Raw genomic sequence first — 11915 nt, forward strand, 5'->3', positions numbered from 1 at the left:
GCTGATGGTGGGTGCGCAGCTTGGTGGGATAACCCCCAACGGGAAGGGTATAGCCTCAGAGGGGACAGGCGCAGAGGATGGGGGTTGTGGTGGTGCGGTGCAGCCGGTAATGATGACAGACTCGGGTTGTGCAGTTAAGGGTCTTTACTTACTGCAGTTGTTATACGGGTCACTCTAGCTCCAAGTGACCACCCGAGCCGTGCTGCGACCACCAGGTCCTGGATCCGGCCAACCCCCAAACAAGTCCGGAGCGTGGCCCTGAGCTCTCTCTCTCTGTCCTCTCTTCAGCCGTCCCCACCAGTGATTCACCTAAATCCAGCTCCCTCGGGCCTTCTGTTGGGCAACCTTTGGCCTCAGGTTCCCTGACCCTCCGTGTGGTGTGCCTTCAGGGTGAATGTAGTGGGTGACCGTGACAGACACTGCCCACGGTCTCCGGTCTCTGGCTGGGGAATGTCTTTACCCCCACCAGCTTGGGTTCCGGTACCCTTCTGCTGACTCCTCACCCGGTGATCTGATTTGGGTTCTTGGGTCCCTTCTTTGTCCCCCTCTGGGTCTTTCTGTACTCCACTCTCTCACTCTTCAGGCTCAGGTCTGCTCTGCTCCCTTGCTGCAGGCTGACTTCCTCTGCAGAAGACTTGTTCTCTCCTTCTGACTCTCTGCATCTGACTTGTCCTCTGCGTCTGACCCTGATCTTTGATGGTGCCCACCTTATATACACCCTCTATGTGTGAGCTCAGGTGACCAGCACCCAATGAGCTCCTAACACTACCCAGACTGCTCCCCCTATCTGCCCCTACACTACATGGGATGTTCCTCCCCCCTCCCACTCCAGCCAGGAACAGGCTCGGTCGCACCTGCACATTTCTAAGTGGGAGTGCCGTCGGCCTGCTCCTCTGGAATGGGATGTATGTAGTGCATGCAGTCTATCTGAGCTCAGTTCCACACTCCTTCCTTACCCGGGAGTGGAATATCACACCTCTGGGTTGAGGTGCAATACTCCTGTAGCAGCCGAATCCTCAGGGTGCTACACATGCACAAGAGACAATAAAAACGCAGCAAAAAATGCAGCAAAAACGCAGCAAAACCTGCTTTTTTGACGCTGATTATTTACTGCCAAGAGAGCAGGTTTTGCCTGCGGAACAAAGCGCATCAAAAATGCAACGTGTGAACAAAGCCTCAGGTCCCTATTTTCAATTTTAACGTAATAGATGTTAATAGATAATTAATACAAAAACATTTATTCAATCGGATAATATAATTGGAAAACTCATTATTCAGCTTTGCACTTATCATGGGAAACTACAATTCACTTTAAAAATGATTCATAAAAAACAAAAAAAAGCAAATTCCTGTTGTTGGGACAGAACGGAATTTTTTCTTTATTTTTTATTACTTGGCCTTAAAGGGATTTTCCATTTTGAGGTTTAATGCCGTACCAGAGGGGGCATATTAGGACATTAGTGTGGGTCCGGCTTTGGGACTTCCCTCCCCCACTGAAAAATTTGAATGACAGGACTGAAATTCTAAACGTATAAAAATCCCTTTAATAACAATCTTATTTTCTTCATACCTGAAGGTTTCATCAGCAAGAAAAAGAATATACTGGTGCAGAGGTTAATAAAGTGCATCAATAGCGTAGTAGATAGGAAAATGTAATATCTGGGGTGGAAAATCTCTACTCGTCTGGGTGGGGTGAAATGAGTTATTAAAGGTGTTGTGCCGGATCCACGGAGGGGAAGACCAGGTGAGTATGTCTTATTTTATTACAATATTTCTTGACATTTCTAGATTTTTTTTTAGAAGCCAGACAACCCCTTTAATGGTAGGTCCTAGATAGTATAGGGTAATGAACAGCCGATCGGTAATGTTCTTGGTGGACTATGGGGCTCATAGATTAGTAGAAGCAACAATGGTGGTCATGGGTGGTAAGTAGTTGACTATGTAATATGTGAATGGCCATGTTTACCAGTGAGAAAGTCTATATTACGAGGGTCAGTCAATAAGTAATGCCTCCTATTTTTTTTCTCCTTTTAATTGGCAAAAAATTCAAATGCAATTACATAGGTTGAAAACCACAACATTAACGATTAATTTGTCACTTTTCAATATAATCTCCATCCATTTCCACAGTCTTGGTCCACCTTTTAACAAGGGCATGTATTCCAGCATGGTAAAAAGCATTCTTGGGACCCACCGTGCACAAACTTTTCTGTATCCCAGTTGTCCAATAATTTTCATCACACTCCCTTTACTGAGGCAGATAATGCCACACAATTCATCTGCAGTCACCCGGCGGTCACCACGAATGATGTCATCGACTCGCTGAATGTTGCTTGGAGTCACTGAGGTTACTGGCCTGCCACTCCGCATTTTGTCAGCCAACGATGATGGCCCTTCAGCTGTGTTACTAAGGCAGATAATGCCACACAATTCATCTGCAGTCACCCGGCGGTCACCACGAATGATGTCATCGACTTGCTGAATGTTGCTTGGAGTCACTGCGGTTACTGGCCTGCCACTCCACATTTTGTCAGCCAACGGTGATGGCCCTTCAGCTGTGTTACAGCGACGAACCCATCGTCTAACAGTACTGACATCCACTGTTGCATCACCCTACACATTTTTCAGTCTCTCATGAATTCGAATGGGCGTTTCACCTTCTGCATGCAAGAATTCAATCACAGAACGTTGTCTAATACGAATATCGATGTCAGCCATTTTGCAAACGGATACAGTCCTGCCACCTGTTGGTGCAGGAAGTTGCAATTGCTGTGGATTGGAGAAGAAGGTTTGAGGAATTGTGTCAAATTTGAATATTTAACATAACTACTTTATTTAAGGAGAAAAAAAATAGGAGGCATTACTTATTGACTGACCCTCGTATATTGAAATGCTCCAAACTATTTTTTTCTAAGAACTTTAAGAGTTATTCCCCCTCCAAAAAAAAGTTATCCACCAGCGTTAGGATAGGGGATAACTTGCTGATTCCGACTGTTGGGACCCCAATGATACCATGATCGGGGCTTTAGAACTTCAAGAACACGTCTCTGCAGCCCCATCCTGAATGGCCCAGAGGTGCGCATGTGCGGCCTCTGTGCCATTTATTGTCTATGGGACTGCTGAGCGCAGCGCTCGGTTTTCTCTAACAGTCCTGTTGACAAGAAATGGAGCGGATTCTCAGCACTAGGAATGAGCAGACCCATGGAAGTTCAGGTTCTGGTATCTGACCCAAACTTTATTCCAAAGTTTGGTTCAGGTACTAAAACTGTACCCAAACTTGAACCACAACCCGAACCCAATTGAAAACAATGGGGACCCAAACTTTTGATCTGGAAAATATTTTCTCTCTCCTCCCGGACCTCCAAACATTGCAATGGACTTCTGGGAGAAGTCCGTTTCCAGCTGTTAGCGTCAAACACTAAATGTCCTGTCCAAACCCCAAACCTTTAAGTTTGGGTTCGCCCATCTCTACTAAGCACCATTATGAACAGGGCTGTACGGGGCTCTAAAGTCCTAGATCTTGGAATTGCTGGTGGTCCCTGCGGTCGGATCCACTTGGATCAGTAAGTAATCTAAAGGAAGTGTCCAAAAGCCTTTTCATATACAGATCATTGTTGGAGAAGACGGGGAATCATCTTTTCTGTCATCTCTGCCACTTCTAGAGTGAAGAGCAGTTGTGGCACCCCGAGGTCTGGTTGCCACAGTGGCAGCAATGTAATGTCTGAGAGCAGGTGGGAGGTTCCCTGGCTGGGGACAATTAGCATGCAGCACCTCCTGCCTTAGTCCAGGGAGGGGAGAAATCTGCCCTTTATAAACTGGATCTGGGGCGGGGTTAGAGAGACAGGTTCCAGACAAGTTCCAGACAAGGTTCCAGTGAAGTTGCAGATAGGGATAGGTCAGCAGCAGGCTGAGGAGTCCCTGTAGGCAGAGGAGGAACACGAGGCCAGGAGGATAGCCAGCAGAGCTCATCCTGGCTATAGACTTGCAAAGCCAGACACTGGAGTCCGAGGCTGTGAGGGTTATAAGCCCAGCAGCAGAAAACCACCACGCAGGGGACTTCAAGTCCTCTGGCCCAAGGAAGCCCGGAGGCTCAGCCACACAAGAGGGACCACTACTGCCCTGGAGGGGTGAGAAGTACGGAAGGCCCGAGTCACCAGTCATACGGGTGAGAACAACACGGTACACTCAGAGGCATGGGCTACCATCACACTACAGCGGGATAGCTAAGAAAGAGTGAGGTCAGCACGGTAGGCTTACAAACTCCCCCTGACCAGCGGGATTTCCCAGTTGCTCTCAGACTGACCAGGCCTCCATTGTTAACCTGTATTCCGGAAGGGTCCCTTAACACCACCAACAGTAAAGACCCTGAATTGCATGACAGACTCTGTGTGGTTACTGCTGCTCCCGCGCACCATCACCACCAACATCCCTATTTACTGCCCTGAGGCTATACTCCTCCCGTGGGGAGTTATACTACCCTCAGCTGCACCCACAACACCAGCCTCAGCGGTCTGCCCTGCAGTGGTGGTTTACTCTGACCGCAATCTATGGGTGGCGTAGTCGGACATTTAATCACAAAACCCTATAAATAGACCGCCATTTGGGTTGACCACCCTGAGCAAAGGGACCGGGTCCCCGCCACGCAAGGACTACAACCCCCAGCATCCACAAAAGGTCCGGTTCCGGCTAGCCCCACACACACACGGCCCAGGGGGCGCGTCAACTTTTGGCGTAGTCGGCAGGATCTCGTGCCCACCACCAACGGGTACTGCGTGCCTGAAGAAAGACTGTAATACTTACCTTGGTGGAGTTTCCCGCCATCAGCGGCCGTTTCCCGCCATCCGCAGCCATTTTCCCGCCATCGGGCGCCATCTTTGGGACGCTGCGCGGGAAGAAGAGGGGCGTGGACGACGAAAGCGCGCAAGAACTGGAGCCCCGCCTTGCGCAAGGTCCTGAAAGGAGCCGAGTGGACGCTGACGTCACCAGGACGCGACGCAAGGTCCTTAACCCCGACGGTCGCCTGCGGAGCCTCAGCCTACAGAAGAAAAGCAACGGAAGGTAGGCCACGGTTGACTAGGGGGGAAGAAGATGTTGGAAGCGGAGGGGACTGCCACCGCCAGCGCGGCCGCTGCCGCAGTAATGCCGTTCACGATGCCTTATATCCCCTGGGCGGCCTGGTTGCTCCAATACTCAGGGGAGTCGCATACACTGAGCAACTTTAAAGAGAGACTGTATAGCCTATTCAAGGTATACCCCCTGATGGAGGAACAAAAAGTGAGCATACTGATAGGCCAGTTAACCGGCGCGGCCCAACGAGAAGTAAAGTTCTGGTCAGTCAGGGACAAAGAGACCGTGAAGGAGATTTTAGCCCGTCTGAAGGACACTTTTGATACCCGCACCTCAGCAGAGATCAAAATGAGATTTTATGGGTGCAAGCAGCGGGCCCAAGACAGTATAAGAGACCATGCTTTGAATTTGCAAGAGGCCCTGGAAGCCATTAAGCAGGCAGACCCTGACAGTGTGCAGAATGCAGATAAACTGTTGACTGAACAATTCATTGAGGGTCTGTTGTCCAGCGCCCACCGAACCCAGTTGCGTGCAATGGCCTTGCAGAACCCTGATTTGGACTTTGCGCAGTTCAAAGACAGGGCCATTCGGGTGCTCCGAGAACCGGCACCGGGTGGCGCTGTAACCCACCGGCGCCCTGCTATTACCTATCACCAGGAGGCAGCGCCCTAGTCTGCAGAGCCTGTGGGAGCAGATGCGCAGGCTTTGGACAAAGACCCGGCTGCAGACCTGCACCATCAGGTCCAAGAACTGACCAAAAGCGTTGACGCACTAACCAGGACTGTGCAGTCGTTACAGGTATCCTATCCAGGAAAGATCAAGCTGGCTACCAGTCCGGAGGACGTCCCGTGGCACCGGCAGAAGAGGATCCCACCGTCCAGAGGGAAGCCAACGGACCGCTATGACCAGGATGGACAACCCATCTGTCGCAGCTGCAGCCAGCCAATACATATTGCGAGGTACTGAAATTTAAACTAGCCCAACCTGGGGCAGAGGGCCAACCCCCAGGCGTAAGGTCATCAGGCCCGTCAAACTGGCGTGACAAGTATGTGGGGGGACGACCGGTCTTGCCTGTGGTACTGGATGGCATTCCCATGAGCACACTGTTGGACACCGGGTCACAGGTAACCACCATCCCCTATGTACTTTTCAAGCGATACTGGAATGAAACGGATATCACCCGCTACCCAGATAATGACTTGAGCATCATCGCCAGCAATGGTCAGCCCGTGTCTCAGGTGGGGTTCAAGGAGGTGACCATCAAAATTGGTAAAGTTGAACTGCCGGCGCAGGGACTGATTATTGTGGACATTGACCGTCGTGAAAGTCACCCTAAAATAACCTTGGGTACTAACGTTATTGAAAATTGTCTTTCAGAGGTAATTGCCATTTTACAGCAGGTTGCAATGAATGCCAGCTCCAGCCAGCAGCGTGTCTTACAAAAAGAGATAAGAGCCCTGATGAAGCGGCAACAGGTAGAACTGTCTGGTGGTGAGATTGGTAGCGTTAGGATTAGTGTTGAGCCACCCCCGTAGTGTTCGAGTTCGGTTCGGTTCGTCGAACGCCCGTGTGTTCGCCGAACTGTTCGTCGAACTGTTCGTCGAACACCTTCGAACACCGTTAAAACCAATGGCAGGCAAACAAAAACACATAGAAACACATAGAAAACACCTTCAAAGGTGTCCAAAAGCTGACAAACTGCTCAGAAGACACAACTAACACATGGAAAAGTGACAAGTACATATAGTCATGCGAAAAGAAAAGAGGTGGAGGAGTAAAAGGAGGGGGAGACACAGATATAGGCATGTCATGCCCTTCTAGAATCCAAAAAGTGAGAAGCCGACACGTTCAGTCCGCTCCTGCCCGTGCCACCTCCGCGTCGCCGGGTTTGTGGCAGAGCCGCGGTTAACCCTGACGGCCAGCCCCCCTCTCCCAATACTGGTGCCTGTCCGCCGGTGGGTCGAGCGAGCCCCCCTGTGGTGGAGGCAGCTCTAAGCTTTTTAATTTAAATTGTCTCTCTAATTTGAATGAATACACTTTAAATCCATTTACAAGGATCTATTGGAGGGCAAGTCTCATGCCAGCAGCCGCGTAATTCCAGCTCCAGTAGCGTCCACTAAAGCTGCTGCAGTTAAAAAGCTTTTATAAGGATCGAGCTCGGCTGTCCACCGCAAGGCATCCTACTGCCAGTCCCAGCCCCTATGCCTTGGGGTGCCTCCTGATGCTCTTCACTGAGTATCCCGTGGTCCCGAAGCATTTCCTTTGAAAAAATTAGGTGTCCAAACTACAGGTGGTGTAGCTTGCTTAACAGCCGGGATAATCCGCTGACTAGCAGACACTGCTACTAGGCACAAAGTATTTCCTGGGCTAGATGCAGTTAAAAATTTGTAATTAGATACTCTCGTTGGATGCTGAGAAAGCATTCCATAGAGTCTCCTGGCACGCCATATATGATTCTCTTAAAAAGCTTGGGGTAGGGGTCTAGGGGACCCTTTTATAGCCAAAATCACGGCCCTGTATCGCAATACGTCACCTAGGCTGAAGATAAATGGAACTGTAGCACCCTGAGGGCTCGGTTGCTACAGAGGTATTGCACCTCACCCAGAGGTGTGATATCTCACTCTCAGGTAAGGATGTAGTGTGGATCAGGACCCGACACCTGCATGCATTACACCACATTGCCGTGGGGCAGGGCAACCAATATGCCCCTGAGATGGGCACGACAGTCCCTGTCCCTGGCTGGAGTGGGGGGAGGGAACACTGAGGAAGGGGAACCCTGTAGTGCAGGAGCAGGGAGGAAGCAGTTCCTGGGTGCATTGAGAAGGGAGTATAAAAGGTGGGCACCATCTTAGTTCAGTGCAGAGAAGTCTGAGCAGAAGTGGCAGGGAGCAGGGGCTCTGCATGAGCTCTGCTCCGGAGGCGGGCCTAGTAACAGAGGCCCAGGCCTGGAAGAGGGAGAAGGAAGGAAGAGGAGCGGAGAAGGCTCCAGGAACGAGGAACGAAGGGATCCCAGGGGTGCGGACGGGCGAGTCGCCACCGCACGCCCGAATCCACCTGCGTGGAGGGGTCAGGCCAAAGGGGGAGACCGGTCCCCGAAACTAGTGGAGGCAGGAAACGACCCTCAGCTAGAAACAGGAGGCTGTGACATTTTATGTGGCGCAGCCCCTCGCTACACCCGCTAGGAAGGCACCACATAGGGTCAGGGAAACTGGCGCCAAGTTTACCAAGAGGAGGCCCGAGGCAGCCGGACAGAAGGGTTGGTAAGAAAGGCCAGACAAAGGACACACAAAGGGGGTCCTGTGAAGCGCTCCAAAGTTATCTGGGAGTTGTCTGAGCCCCTCACCTGGTGAGCACAGTACGACGTGGGCAGCCGTTACCTGCAGACGTGGTCTGGATAATAAGAACTGTGAGTAAAGGCCCTGGACTGCATCACTGACTCCGTGTCGTTACTGCTGCTGCCCTGCACCATCACCCCCATCCTCCGCATACACTGCCCTGAGGCTATACTCCTCCCGTGGGGAGTTATGCTACGCTCTGCTGCACCCACAACACCAGCCTCAGCGGTCTGCCCTGGAGCGGCGGTTCACTCTGACCGCAATCCACGGGTGGCGTAGTCGGACATTTAAACATCAAAACCACATAAATAGTTCCGCCACTGGTTTGACCGCCCTGAGCCACGGAAGCGGGTCGCCGCCACGGAGACTACAACCACCAGCATCCACCAAAAAGGGTCCGGCTCCGGGTGTCCCAAGGCCCAGGAGGCGCGTCAGAACATTTTCATCACCTTTCACAATCACCAATGGGACAAGGCAGGGATGTCCTCTGTCCCCTCTCTTATACATCCTAGTGACGGAGCACCTGCTCTCATCAATTCGCCATAACCCCAATATTAGGTGGATTGAGGTGGGAGGCACCGAGTACAAGTGCTCTCTATTTGCTGATGATGTCCTAGTATATATCACTCAATCACATATATCCATCCATGCTGTTATGGCTGAAATAGATCACTTTGTTACATGGTCAAATTTTAAAATCAATGCAGCGAAGTCTGAGGCCCTCGATGTCTCCCTCCCCAAATCCATATAGGATTCCATCCAGTCCAACTTTCCCTTTGCCTGGCCCTCACAGGGTATCAAATACTTAGGAATTCCTATTCATAGAGACCTCTCCCATCTATGTTATCTTAATTTTGGGCCCTTTATTGAACAACTCCATACAGACCACGGTTGGCAAGTTAGAACTGTAAGATTCACTACGTGAACCACTGGTGTTTTGTGGAAAAGCACATGTACACTGTGTTCCAAATTATTATGCAAAAAGTGTTTAGGAGTGATAAGGGAAGAATTTGTTTGTTTGTCAGTTAAACTCATTGATGGTGATGTGTGTCAGGGCTCTTTATATCACTGTAAGCAATTGCAGACACCTGTGCTAATTAGTTTGGCAGGTGTGTCCAATGAAAGGCAAGACTACTTAAGAAGGCTGTCTCACATTATTAAGCAGCCTACATTTTCTGCCAAAATGGGAAAGAAAAAGGATGTGTCGGCTGCTGAGAAGCAACAAATTGTGGAGTGTTTAGGTCAAGGCATGACTACAATCAACATTGTGCGATGATCAGGATGAAGTGTCTTGGCAATCAAGAAGTATGTAGCTGATTCACAGTACACACGTGTGCGTGCTGATAAGGGCAAATTGAGGACTCTTTCCTACAGGCAATTACGTCAGGTTGAAAGAGCAGCGGCAAAAAAGCCTTGTAATAGCAGCAGACAAGTTTTTGAAGCTGCTGGTGCCTCCAACGTCCCCCGAACAACAAGATGCAGGGTCCTTCAGAGGTTTGCAGCTGTGCATACGCCATCCTGTCGACCTCCTCTATCCACTTCACACAAGCAGAAACGGCACCAGTGGGCCAAACATTACATGAAGACTGATTTCAAAACTGTTTTGTTCACGGATGAGTGCCGTGCAGCGCTCGATGGTCCAGATGGATGGAGTGGAGGATGGCTGGTTGATGGACACCCCACGCAAACACGGCTACAGCGCCAACAAGGAGGAGGTGGAGTAATGTTTAGAGCTGGAATCATGGGGAGAGAGATTGTCGGCCCCTTTAGGATCCCTGAAGGCGCTAAAGATGAACTCCATAATGTATGTGGATTTTCTCAAACAGCACTTCCTGCCATGGTTCAAGAAGAAGAACCGTGTATTTCACAGCAAGATCATTTTTTTGCATGATAATGCACCATCTCATGCTGCACATAAAACATCTGCATCTCTGGCTGATATGGGCATAAAAGGGGACAAACTTATGGTGTGACCCCATGCTCCCCTGACCTCTACCCCATTCAGAACCTTTGGAGCATCATTAAAAGGAGTGTCTATGATGGCGGGAGGCAGTTCACATCTAAGCAACAGCTCTGGGAGGGTATTCTGTCCTCATGCAAAACAATTGAAGCAGAAACCATCCAAAACCTGACAAATTCAATGGACGAGAGAGTTCAGAAGCTCCTTTCGAACAAGGGGTCCTATGTGAAAATGTAACATCACCTAGAATAATGTTTTGAGTTGAAAACTGTTTGATTTCAGTTTCTAACAACCTGCTAATGCTTATAATTTCAAAAATGACCATTTTTTTGGTCTTTATTAAAATGAAAAGGTTGATCGAAAAGTTTGGGGGATCTAAGAGTGTGGCAACCCAGTAGTCATGATTACTTCGAATTCTGACAATATGAGGGTCATGCTGCAGGTAGTGCAGCAAGAAAGCACTTATGTGTCTTGCGCATCTCGGAGCCCCAAAATTATTTTCCGGGCTAGATGCAGCTAAAAATTATTATTAATTTTAAATCTGGTGGAGCTTAGTATAGATGGCCTAATAGGATCAGTGCTGCACACTGCTACAAAGCCCAAATTATTTTCCAGTCAAGATACAGATAAACATGATTAGTCATTTTAAATCTGGTGGAGCTTATTATAGATGGCCTAATAGAATCAGTGCTGCACACTGCTACAAAGCCAAATTATTTTCCAGCCAAGATACAGATAAACATGATTAGTAATTTGAAAGCTTAAAACGGTTGGTAGGGTGATTTTAACCAATCATCAAGCTTTTACTCTCCCCAGGATGACACAGGGGTAGAAAAGTCGTTTCGGATCCATGATTTGTTCATCTTTATGAACGTGAGTCTGTCTACATTATCAGTGGAGAGCCGCGTGCGCTTATCTGTCAGCACACCACCAGCAGCGCTGAACACACGTTCAGACAGAACGCTGGCTGCGGGGCATGACAAGATCTCCAAGGCGTAAGTGGCTAGCTCCGGCCATTTATCCAGATTGGAAGCCCAAAAAGAGCAAGGGTCCAGTGACACAGTCATTGCTTCAATGTTTACTTGGAGATACTCCTGTACCATCGTCTCTAGGCGTTGACTATGTGTCAGACTTCTTGTCTCCTGTGGCCTTGCAAAGGATGGGCTAAAAAAGTGGTGAAATGATTCCGCAAAATTGATGTTACCAGCAGATACTGTGGTTCTGTTACGGTTTGAGTGCTGAACACTTGATGGTCCCACGGTTGGCAAGTTGGAACTGTGAGATTCACTACGTGCACCACTGGTATTTTGTGGAAAAGCACATGTAAGATTCTGCAACAGTCTCTGCTGATACTCCTGCATGCGTGCATCCCTTTCTATGGCAAGAATAATTTCTGCAAATTTACTTTTGTACCGGGGATCTAACAGTGTGGCAACCCAGTAGTCAGGATTATTTCTAATTCTCACAATTCGAGGGTCATGTTGCAGGTAGTGCAGCAAGAAGGCACTCATGTGTGTTGCGCATCCAGGAGCACCAAGTCCCTGTTGTGTTGG

Source organism: Phyllobates terribilis, unplaced genomic scaffold (assembly GCF_046119375.1).
Source record: "Phyllobates terribilis strain yellow unplaced genomic scaffold, ASM4611937v1 Scaffold_4__5_contigs__length_816908805, whole genome shotgun sequence".
In the NCBI taxonomy this organism is placed as follows: Eukaryota; Metazoa; Chordata; class Amphibia; order Anura; family Dendrobatidae; genus Phyllobates; species Phyllobates terribilis.